Genomic DNA, 11,570 nt, shown 5'->3' with positions numbered 1-11,570 from the left:
ATCTTTCCATATAATTTTGATTTGACAAAATTGTTTAAGTATAATTGAAATACATATTCTAAACACACTAAGTTTAAATGATTTGATTTATTCTACTAATGTGTTTGTTCAATGTTGAGTTAAAAATTGTTTATAAGACACAAGAATTAAAAGGCCCAAGCCCAATACGGAAGTCAAGGCCCAAGTCAAACAACTCAGTACAACTCGGCCCACGTTTGTTAAAACGTTGGCGCTTTGGAGAAAACGCAACTCAGCAAAAGAAGGATCTAGAAGACCTTCGGGAACAACTTCAAGATGAAGCTGCTGAGTAGATTCGACAAACGTACAAGACAGCAGCTGGCTAATGAAAACTTCCAGACAAAGTATTCCTACTTTGGGTAAAGTTCAGACGACACAGTATGCTGTCTAGTTGACTTTACCATAAAAGGAGAGACAGTCTGCTGAGCTGACCGAGGACAGAAGATACACGAATCTGATTGGCCGAGAGCTCTGAGCAAGTCAGGAATAACAACGACAGGAAGCCGTTTCCCTCCAACGGTTATTTCGAAATTCGAAATGACCGATGCCCAGACGTCTCTATAAATAGTGCCATCAGAAGCTTCATTCAACACAGAACTTGATCAAGCCATTACGCTGACCAAATTCCTACACAAGTTCTGCAAGCAAAGAAGCAAAGCAAATCTTACACTACAATTCATACATTTGTGTAAAAGTCTAGAGTGATTATTTCAATCGTCTAAAGTGTCTTAGCAAATTATTGTATAGGACAAAACACTTATCATTTCTAGAGATAGAAAGGAGAGGCTGAGTACTCGGTTATAGTACTCAGCGAGAGATTAGGATTGAGTAGAGGTATAGAGGAATGTACTCTTGTTATACTCAGTTGCTAAGATTGTAAAAGGTTTGAGGCTCTACCTTTAAAGAGCTCAGTAGAGGATTCGAAATCTCGGAACGTGTTCCGAGGACAGGACGTAGGCTTAGAAGAAGCCGAACCTGGATAAATCTGCTGAGTAAAGTATTTCTTACCTTTAACTCCTTATATATATTGCTTGCTTGAAATAACCAAAAACTGACCAAGTAAAGAGGTCAAGCTGAGTTGTGCGCGTTGAACATCTGAGCTCGGGAATAGACTCTAAGTGCTATCTCTTGACTCAAGCTAAGAAACTGACCTAGTCACCAGTTGACTAAGCCAGTATCTTGCTGTTTACTCAGCGCCGCTGTTAAAACCTTTTTCCTTAGAAAAAGAAGTCTGCCCTAATTGCGAAAAAGTTTAAATCGTTCCTAACCCCCCCTTGGAACTATACTTGCAACCTTACAAGGGACCAACAAGTGGTATCAGAGCTTAAAAGCTCACTGTAAAAGGTCTAACAACCTTGAGCTGATCCCTACCATGGGCAAAAACAGCACTCGGTTTCTCCCTGGAAACCAAACAACTCAGATACTGCCTGAGGGGCTGTCCATTACTAGGCCTCCCCTATTCTTCGGGTCAAACTATACCTTCTGGAAGAATAGGATGAAAAATTTCATTCAGGCTACAAACATGAGTGTCTGGCTATCTATAGTCCAAGGCCCATTTTTTGGTCCCTTGTAAAGTTGCAAGTATAGTTCCAAGGGGGGGTTAGGAACTATTTAAACTTTTTCGCAATTAGGGCAGACTTCTTTTTCTTAAGGAAAAAGGTTTTAACAGCGGCGCTGAGTAAACAGCAAGATACTGGCTTAGTCAACTGGTGACTTAGCTTGAGTCGGGAGAAAGCACTTAGAGTCTATTCCTGAGCTCAGATGTTCAACGCGCACAACTCAGCTTGACCTCTTTACTTGGTCAGTTTTTTGTTATTTCAAGCAAGCAATATATATAAGGAGTTAAAGGTAAGAAATACTTTACTCAGCAGATTTATCCAGGTTCGGCTTCTTCTAAGCCTACGTCCTGTCCCCCGGAACACGTTCCGAGATTTCGAATCCTCTACTGAGCTCTTTAAAGGTAGAGCCTCAAACCTTTTACAATCTTAGCAACTGAGTATAACAAGAGTACCTTCCTTTATACCTCTACTCAATCCTAATCTCTCGCTGAGTACTATAACCGAGTACTCAGTCTCTCCTTTCTATCTCTAGAAATGATAAGTGTTTTGTCCTATACAATAATTTGCTAAGACACTTTAGACGATTGAAATAATCACTCTAGACTTTTACACAAATGTATGAATTGTAGTGTAAGATTTGCTTTGCTTCTTTGCTTGCAGAACTTGTCTAGGAATTTGGTCAGCGTAATGGCTTGATCAAGTTCTGTGTTGAATGAAGCTTCTGATGGCACTATTTATAGAGACGTCTGGGCATCGGTCATTTCGAATTTCGAAATAACCGTTGGAGGGAAACGACTTCATGTCGTTGTCATCCTGACTTGCTCAGAGCTCTCGGCCAATCAGATTCGTGTATCTTCTGTCCTCGGTCAGCTCAGCATACTGTCTCTCCTTTTATGGTAAAGTCAACTAGACAGCATACTGTGTCGTCTGAACTTTACCCAAAGTAGAAATACTTTGTCTGGAAGTTTTCATTAGCCAGCTGCTGTCTTGTACGTTTGTCGAATCTACTCAGCAGCTTCATCTTGAAGTTGTTCCCGAAGGTCTTCTAGATCCTTCTTTTGCTGAGTTGCGTTTTCTCCAAATCGACAACGTTTTAACAAACGCGGGCCGAGTTGTACTGAGTTGTTTGACTTGGGCCTTGACTTCCGTATTGGGCTCGGGCCTTTTAATTCTTGTGTCTTATAAATAATTTTTAACTCAACATTGAACAAACACATTAGTAGAATAAATCAAAGCATTTAAACTTAGTGTTTTTAGAATATGTATTTCAATTATACTTAAACAATTTTGTCAAATCAAAATTATGTGGAAAGGTGTTTCAACAAACTCCCTCATTTTGATGTTGGAAAAACTATTCAGTGAGGAACTCAGTATGAGCTCCCCCATGATAGTTGACCTAGTATAATTTAGCAAACTCCCCCGTAAGGGTTGAGCTACTGACTTAGTTTTACTTTAAAACATTTAAGGGTTTAATCGAGTAAGTCTAAGGTCAGTTTTCAGATATAGGTCAGCTAATTCAACATATTCTATAAACACATAGGTCAATGTCAAACATGTTATCAGCATTTGATTCAGTCAATAAGATTTATAAGTATAAAACATAGCCGATTTAATTGAAGATACGTAATGACTCAGTACACAGTAACATATATTAGCATATATCATAACTCGGGAATAGGAATTAAAGATGCAGATATGATATATAGATGGAAGTCAGTGTTTACACAGCAAAATAAGGCATAAAGATTAAATCTGACTTAGTCTATACTGAGCTAGCCTATCTATTTCTTTTTCTTGTGTTGCGACTGACTTCGCTCATGCTGAGCTCTAGCTGCTTGTTCTTTCTCCCCCGTTTTGTCAGCATCAGAAAGAGGAAGTCTGAAGGCATCAGTTAAGGCAGCTCGAGTCAGTTCTTGGGACAGCTCGAAGTTAGTTGCTGATGTAGTGCAGTTGATCTTTGGGTAGATAAAGTAGGTCAGCAAATAATGAGCCATCTTCTGGTGCTGACCCATTGATGAAGCTGAGACTTCTCCTGAGTGGCCCTCAGGTTTGCAGAAGTTGTGTTCATACTCAGTGCCATCCTAATCTCCAGATCTTCTCAGCCTTGCTCCCTCAGTTTTCAACTTGAGCAGATTTCCTAAGTAGAGAGGGTTGATGAAAATTGTTTTCTCTTTCACCACAGTACACAGGTAGTCAGTGTTATCATTTGCAACGCGGAGGTTGTGGTAAAACTCCCTTACCAGGTCAGGATAGGTGTCATCCCTAACCGAAAACAGCTCCGTCCAGCCATTTTGTGAAATCCACTCGCAGAAAGGTTGTTCATTTTGTACGAAGTTTTCTGATACCCATCTTGAGGGCTCAACTTTCCATTCGCGGACGTTCTCAAAAACTTTGGAGTAGGTCCTGACTTTCACAGACTTTCCCTGACCAGAGGTTTAGCCAGCTTTTCCTTTGCTCGGTGAGGTTACTTTGGTAGGTTCCGGCACAGAGGTTTGCCTGGAAGTGTCATCGGAGCTGGGTTTGGAGTGGCCAGCGCCGGAGATGTTGTAGGAAACCTTAGTCATCGTTGAGGATGGGAAAGCTTAGATGGGTTTTTAGAGAGAGATAAATTCTTTGCTTGAGATTTCGATAAGCGTAAAGAATAAAAATGGGGAATTTCCCATTATTTATAGAGGTAAGGTGTGGTGTGGATCTTAATCGAATCCATGTGTCAGTTTTGCCTTGGGATTGTGAACCGACAAAGATCCTGGAATTTATGACACATACGGCGTATATGTCATCCTAGGGCTATACGCGTGCTATTGCATTTATTCTAACGGATCTAACACTCAGCGTTTAGAATACTAAGCGTTTGATATTCTGAGTGGTCAGTATTGCATGAAGGGATGATTTCTAAGTTCAAGTTTAAAATAACTTACTCAGTGTGCAAGTTTACTCAGTATTTGATGTTCAATCAATTTCTATGAGTTACTCAGCAAAACCAATCATTCAGCATAATAATTCACTCAGCATGCATATTCATTTAGTACAGGAATTTACTGAAGAGGATTAAACATACCGATAGCTTCTCTCAGTATGCTGAACTGCTCACGAGCCAGTGGCTTCGTGAAGATATCCGCAAGTTGTTCGTCCGTTGGGACAAAGGTCAGCTTGATCTCACCTTTGAGTACATGGTCTCTAATGAAGTGATATCTGATGCTGACATGCTTCATTCTGCTGTGTTGAATTGGGTTCTTTGAAAGATGAATTGCACTTTTGTTGTCACATTTGACTTCAATTGTCTTCGTTTGAACACCATAGTCTTCAAGCTGTTGCTTAATCCATAGGACTTGAGCAACACAATGTCCAGCAGCAATGTACTCAGCTTCAGTGGTAGACAAGGCTACTGACGCCTGCTTTTTGCTGAACCAGGATACAAGACAGCTTCCTAAGAAGTGACATCCTCCAGAGGTGCTTTTACGTTCCAGCTTATTCCATCCATAGTCAGCGTCAGTGTATCCAATGAGTGTAAAATCATGAGTATTTGGATACCATAAACCTGCGTTCACTGAGCTTTGCAAATATCTAAGGATTCTTTTTACAGCAATGTAATGAGATTCCTTAGGGTTAGATTGATATCTAGCACAGTAGCATACTGAAAACTGAATGTCCGGTCTACTGGCTGTTAGGTAAAGTAGAGAGCCTATCATACCTCGATCTAATTTGCTGTCTACTGACTTACCATTCTCGTCAGCGCAGAGGACAGTGTCAGTGCCCATAGGAGTGGATATTGGCTTGCAATTTTCCAAGTCATATTTCTTTAATATCTCCTTGGCATATTTGGCTTGACTGATGAAGATGCCATTCTTTCCTTGTTTAATTTGAAGACCGAGGAAGAAGTTGAGTTCTCCCATCATGGACATTTCAAACTCAGTCTGCATTTGTTTGTTAAACTCCTTGCACATTGATTCGTTAGTTGCACCAAAATATTATATCATCAACATAAATTTGGGCCAGCAGGGTATCTTTACCCTTTCTCTTATAGAATAAGGTTGTATCAGCTTTGCCCCTGACGTAATTTTTGGTCAGCAGGAAACTGGTCAGCCTCTCATACCAAGCACGTGGTGCTTGCTTGAGGCCGTACAAAGCCTTTTTGAGTTTATAAACGTGGTTAGGGAATTTATGGTCCTCAAAACCTGGAGGTTGATTAACATAAACCTCCTCGTTTATAACTCCATTAAGAAATGCACTTTTGACATCCATTTGGAATAATTTAAAGTTCATGTAAGATGCATATGCACATAGAATTTTAATTGCCTCTAGCCTTGCCACTGGGGCAAAGGTCTCACCGTAGTCAATACCTTCTTGCTGATTGTAGCCCTGAGCTACAAGCCTTGCTTTGTTCCTGACTACATTTCCTTGTTCATCCATCTTGTTCCTGAAGACCCATCTTGTTCCAATGGTCTTTTGACTCTTTGGATGAGGCACTAGCTCCCATACATCATTTCTTCTGAATTGATCGAGCTCCTCTTGCATTGCGTTCATCCAGAATTCATCGTACTCAGCTTCAGCGAAATTCTTCGGTTCTTGAACTGAGATGAAAGCAACATTGCTGAGGTACTTCCTGAGTTGATTCCTCGTCATCAGGGTATTCCCAGCAGAATCAAGTATTGCACTTTCTGAGTGCCCTCTTGGAATCCTTATCTCTTTAGGTAGATTTATGTCTTGTGCTGTCTGTGTTTCAACAATCTCTGCAGAAGTAGATGGGTCAGTAAAAGTAATCTTAGGTTCACTCTTACTCTTGGTCAGCCTTTTCGTGAATGACTCAGTAGCTGGTTCTTGGTCAGCGGTGGTTACTGAGTGTGGATCATCTTCGGTCAGCGGCTGGTATTTACCTGCAGGGTTAGTTTCATCAAACTCTACATGTACTGACTCTTCTAAAACTTGAGTTCGCTTATTAAAAACTCTGTATGCTTTGCTGTTTGTTGAGTAGCCAAAAAAGATAGCCTCGTCAGCTTTTGAATCAAACTTTGCTAAGATATCTTTGGTATTTAAAATAAAACATCTACAGCCAAAGGCACGAAAGTATCCAATATTGGGCTTTCGTCTTTTCCAAAGTTCATAGCGGGTTTTCTTGAGTATAGGTCTAACTAGAGCCCTATTAAGAATATAGCACGCTGTGTTAACAGCCTCTCCCCAAAAATACTTTGGAAGCCTATGCTCATCCAGCATTGTCCTGGCTATTTCAACCAGAGTTCTGTTCTTCCTTTCTACAACCCCATTTTGCTGAGGTGTTCTAGGAGCAGAAAAATTGTGGTCAATGCCGCTAGCTTCACAGAATTCAACAAACTTTTGGTTTTTGAATTCTCCACCGTTATCACTACGGATGTGAGCTAATTTTAGGTCTTTATCATTTTCAATTTTTCTAACCAAATTTGAAAATGTCTCAAAGGTCTCATCCTTGCTGGTCAGCAAGATAACCCATGTATACCGAGAGAAGTCATCTACAATGACCAAGGAAAATCTTCTTCCACCCAGACTCAGCGGCTGGACTGGACCAAAGAGATCCAAGTGTAGTAACTCTAACAGACGCTTAGTTGAGACAATATTTTTGCTGTGAAAAGATTATTTGGTTTGTTTTCCAGCGTGGCATAATTGATCTTTTTCAAATTTTAGTTCAGGCAGTCCCTCAACCAATTGCTTTCTTGCTAGTTTGGCTAGGAGGCCCATGCTTATATGACCAAGTCTCATGTGCCATAGCCAGGAATTTTCTTCCTTTGATACTAAGCACACAGTTTTTGAAAACTTTTTCTCTAAGTCTAGCATAAAGACATTATCTATGCGAGGGGCAGTTAAAATTAACTCATTTGTTTTACCCTCGTATATTTTACATCCAGTAGCATCAAATATAACTTTTCTCCCATTGTCACATAGCTGAGCTACGCTGAGTAAGTTATATTTGAGTCCGCTGACTAGGGAGACAGATTCAATAGTAGGATTACCTCCGATGGTTCCTGACCCTACTATCTTACCCTTCTTGTTGTCTCTAAAACTTACACTTCCTCCTCGTTTACGCTCAAACGTGATGAACTGAGTTTCATCACCCGTCATATGCCTTGAGCATGCGCTTTCAATATACCACATCTTTGACTTCTCGGCACATCTCAGGCTTACCTGCATTGTAACTAGTTACTTTTAGGTACCCAATTCTTTTTGGGTCCTTGCTTGTTAGGTGCAATAGGTAAAGCATCATATTTTATTTTATGGCGACATACATGGACAGTATGGCCATTCTTTTCACAGAAGTCACAGCTGACCTTCTGTTTAGGATGTTTCACTGACTTGTCAGCACCCCAGTGCTGAGCTTGCCAGCACACCTTAGTGGTGTGTCCTAACTTCCCACAAAAGTCACACTAGACTTTTCGCTGGGTATTCCATCTCTGCTGAGTACCTTGGTACTGAGTTCTCAGAGGACTGTTTCTTTTATTTGGAACTTTTAGTTGGTTCTGGATAGTTGTGACGTCCTTTCTCAGTTTCTTTGAAACTGACTGGACTTCAGAGACAGACTCATGTATGATCTTCATGTTATCATGCAGAGTTGAATTGTCCTGAAGAAGGAATCTGAGGTCACTCAGTTTGACCTCTTCCACTTCGTCACAGCGCCTGCTGAGTGCTCTAACTTTCTTATTACACTTCTTGACAAGTGTGTAGAGATCACTCAGGGCATTAACCATATCGTTTCTGAGCTGGGGAAGAGAAATTACCTCATTTGATTGCTCCTCGTCATCTGATGCGATGGATAGGTCAGCATGCTCAGAGACGCATGGCTCAGCAAGTTCGTCAGCCATGAAGGATATCTTCGCTGACTCGGTGGCCTCAGTTTCTGTAGATGAAGACTCATCATTGTCGCTCCATGTAGCCACCATTGCCTTTTTGCTGCTCTTCTTGTCTTTCCTCAGTGTGGGACAGCTTGACTTAATATGGCCAGTTTGATGGCACTCAAAGCATGTAATGGGCTTTGAGTTTTCCTTTTTGTATTTGTTGTTGCTTAAGTCAGCTTTATACTTATCAAACTTTCTGTAAGGCTTCTTAGAGTATTTGTCATTTTTCCTGAATAGCCTCTTCATCTTCCTTGTGAACATAGCCATCTCCTCATCATCAGTTGAGCTCCCGTCAGTGGAGTCAGCTTTCATGACAAGGGATTTCTGCTTCTTGTCTTCAGATTTTTCCTTCACCTCAAAGTTTTTCATGGATATCTCATGGGTCAGCAACGAGCCGATGAGTTCGTCATATTTGTAGGTGGTTAAATCCTGAGCTTCCTCAACCGCTGTCTTCTTTGCTTGCCAGTCTTTAGGAAGACTCCTGAGTATCTTTTTGACTTGTTCTTCCTCAGTGAAGATTTTCCCAAGTCTCCTGAGCTCATTAATGATGTTGGTGAACCTTGCATTCATATCTGAAATGCCCTCATCATTATTCATCTCGAACAGCTCGTACAATCTCATCTGCTGATTCACCTTGGACTCCTTTACTTTATTGGTTCCCTCGTAGGTGACTTTCAGCTTTTTCCAGATCTCTTGTGCCGACTCACAACCTGAGATTTTATTATATTCTGCAGCATCGAGCGCACAGTGAAGCATATTGATAGCCAAAGCGTGATTTTGAAGCTTCTTAAGATCATCCTCTGTCCATTTGGCCTCAGATTTTACAACTGTTTGGCTAGCCACAACTTCGACAGGTACAAATGGGCCTTGGACTATAGATAGCCAGGCACTCATGTTTGTAGGCTGAATGAAATTTTTCATCCTATTCTTCCAGAAGGTATAGTTTGACCCGAAGAATAGGGGAGGCCTAGTAATGGACAGCCCCTCAGGCAGTATCTGAGTTTTTTGGTTTCTAGGGAGAAATCGAGTGCTGTTTTCGCCCATGGTAGGGATCAGCTCAAGGTTGTTAGACCTTTTACAGTGAGCTTTTAAGCTCTGATACCACTTGTTGGTCCCTTGTAAAGTTGCAATTATAGTTCCAAGGGGGGGTTAGGAACTATTTAAACTTTTTCGCAATTAGGGCAGACTTCTTTTTCTTAAGGAAAAAGGTTTTAACAGCGGCGCTGAGTAAACAGCAAGATACTGGCTTAGTCAACTGGTGACTAGGTCAGTTTCTTAGCTTGAGTCAGGAGATAGCACTTAGAGTCTATTCCTGAGCTCAGACGTTTAACGCGCAAAACTCAACTTGACCTCTTTACTTGGTCAGTTTTTGGTTATTTTAAGCAAGCAATATAAATAAGGAGTTAAAGGTAAGAAATACTTTACTCATCAGATTTATCCAGGTTCGGCTTCTTCTAAGCCTACGTCCTGTCCCCGGAACACGTTCCGAGATTTCAAATCCTCTACTGAGCTCTTTAAAGGTAGAGCCTCAAACCTTTTACAATCTTAGCAACTGAGAATAACAAGAGTACCTTCCTCTATACCTCTACTCAATCCTAATCTCTCACTGAGTACTATAACTGAGTACTCAGCCTCTCCTTTCTATCTCTAGAAATGATAAGTGTTTTGTCCTATACAAAGATTTGCTAAGACACTTTAGACGATTGAAATAATCACTCTAGACTTTTACACAAATGTATGAATTGTAGTGTAAGATTTGCTTTGCTTCTTGCATGCAGAACTTGTGTAGAAATTTGGTCAGCGTAATGGCTTGATCAAGATCTGTGTAGAATGAAGCTTCTGATGGCACTATTTATAGAGACGTCTGGGCATCGGTCATTTCGAATTTCGAAATAACCGTTGGAGGGAAAACGGCTTCCTGTCGTTGTCATCCTGACTTGCTCAGAGCTCTCGGCCAATCAGATTTGTGTATCTTCTGTCCTCGGTCAGCTCAGCAGACTGTCTCTCCTTTTATGGTAAAGTCAACTGGACAGCATACTGTGTCGTCTGAACTTTACCCAAAGTAGAAATACTTTGTCTGGAAGTTTTCATTAGGCAGCTGCTGTCTTGTACGCTTTGTCGAGACTACTCAGCAGCTTCATTTTGAAGTTGTTCCCGAAGGTCTTCTAGATCCTTCTCTTGCTGAGTTGCGTTTTGTCCAAAGCGACAACATTTTAACAAACGCGGGCCGAGTTGTACTGAGTTGTTTGACTTGGGCCTTGACTTCCATATTGGGCTTGGGCCTTTTAATTCTTGTGTCTTATAACATTTTAACTCAACATTGAACAAACACATTAGTAGAATAAGTCAAAGCATTTAAACTTAGTGTGTTTAGAATATGTTTTTCAATTATACTTAAACAATTTTGTCAAATCAAAATTATGTGCCTTTGAAATGTCCAGGATGGGAGAACTCAACTTCTTCCTCGGTCTTCAAATTAAACAAGGAAAGAATGGCATCTTCATCAGTCAAGCCAAATATGCCAAGGAGATATTAAAGAAATATGATTTGGAAAATTGCAAGCCAATATCCACTCCTATGGGCACTGACACTGTCCTCTGCGCTAACGAGAATGGTAAGTCAGTAGACAGCAAATTATATCGTGGTATGATAGGCTCTCTACTTTACTTAACAGCCAGTAGACCGGACATTCAGTTTTCAGTATGCTACTGTGCTAGATATCAATCTAACCCTAAGGAATCTCATTACATTGCTGTAAAAAGAATCCTTAGATATTTGCAAAGCTCAGTGAACGCAGGTTTATGGTATCCAAATACTCATGATTTTACACTCGTCGGATACACTGACGCTGACTATGGACGGGATAAGCTAGAACGTAAAAGCACCTCTGGAGGATGTCACTTCTTAGGAAGCTGTCTTGTATCCTGGTTCAGCAAAAAGCAGGCGTCAGTAGCCTTGTCTACCACTGAAGCTGAGTACATTGCTGCTGGACATTGTGTTGCTCAAGTCCTATGGATTAAGCAACAGCTTGAAGCCTATGGTGTTCAAACGAAGACAATTGAAGTCAAATGTGACAACAAAAGTGCAATTGATCTTTCAAAGAACCCAATTCAACACAGCAGAATGAAGCATG

The sequence above is a fragment of the Euphorbia lathyris genome, chromosome 3 (genome assembly GCF_963576675.1).
Source record: "Euphorbia lathyris chromosome 3, ddEupLath1.1, whole genome shotgun sequence".
In the NCBI taxonomy this organism is placed as follows: domain Eukaryota; kingdom Viridiplantae; phylum Streptophyta; class Magnoliopsida; order Malpighiales; family Euphorbiaceae; genus Euphorbia; species Euphorbia lathyris.
Note: the sequence above shows the minus strand (reverse complement) of the source record.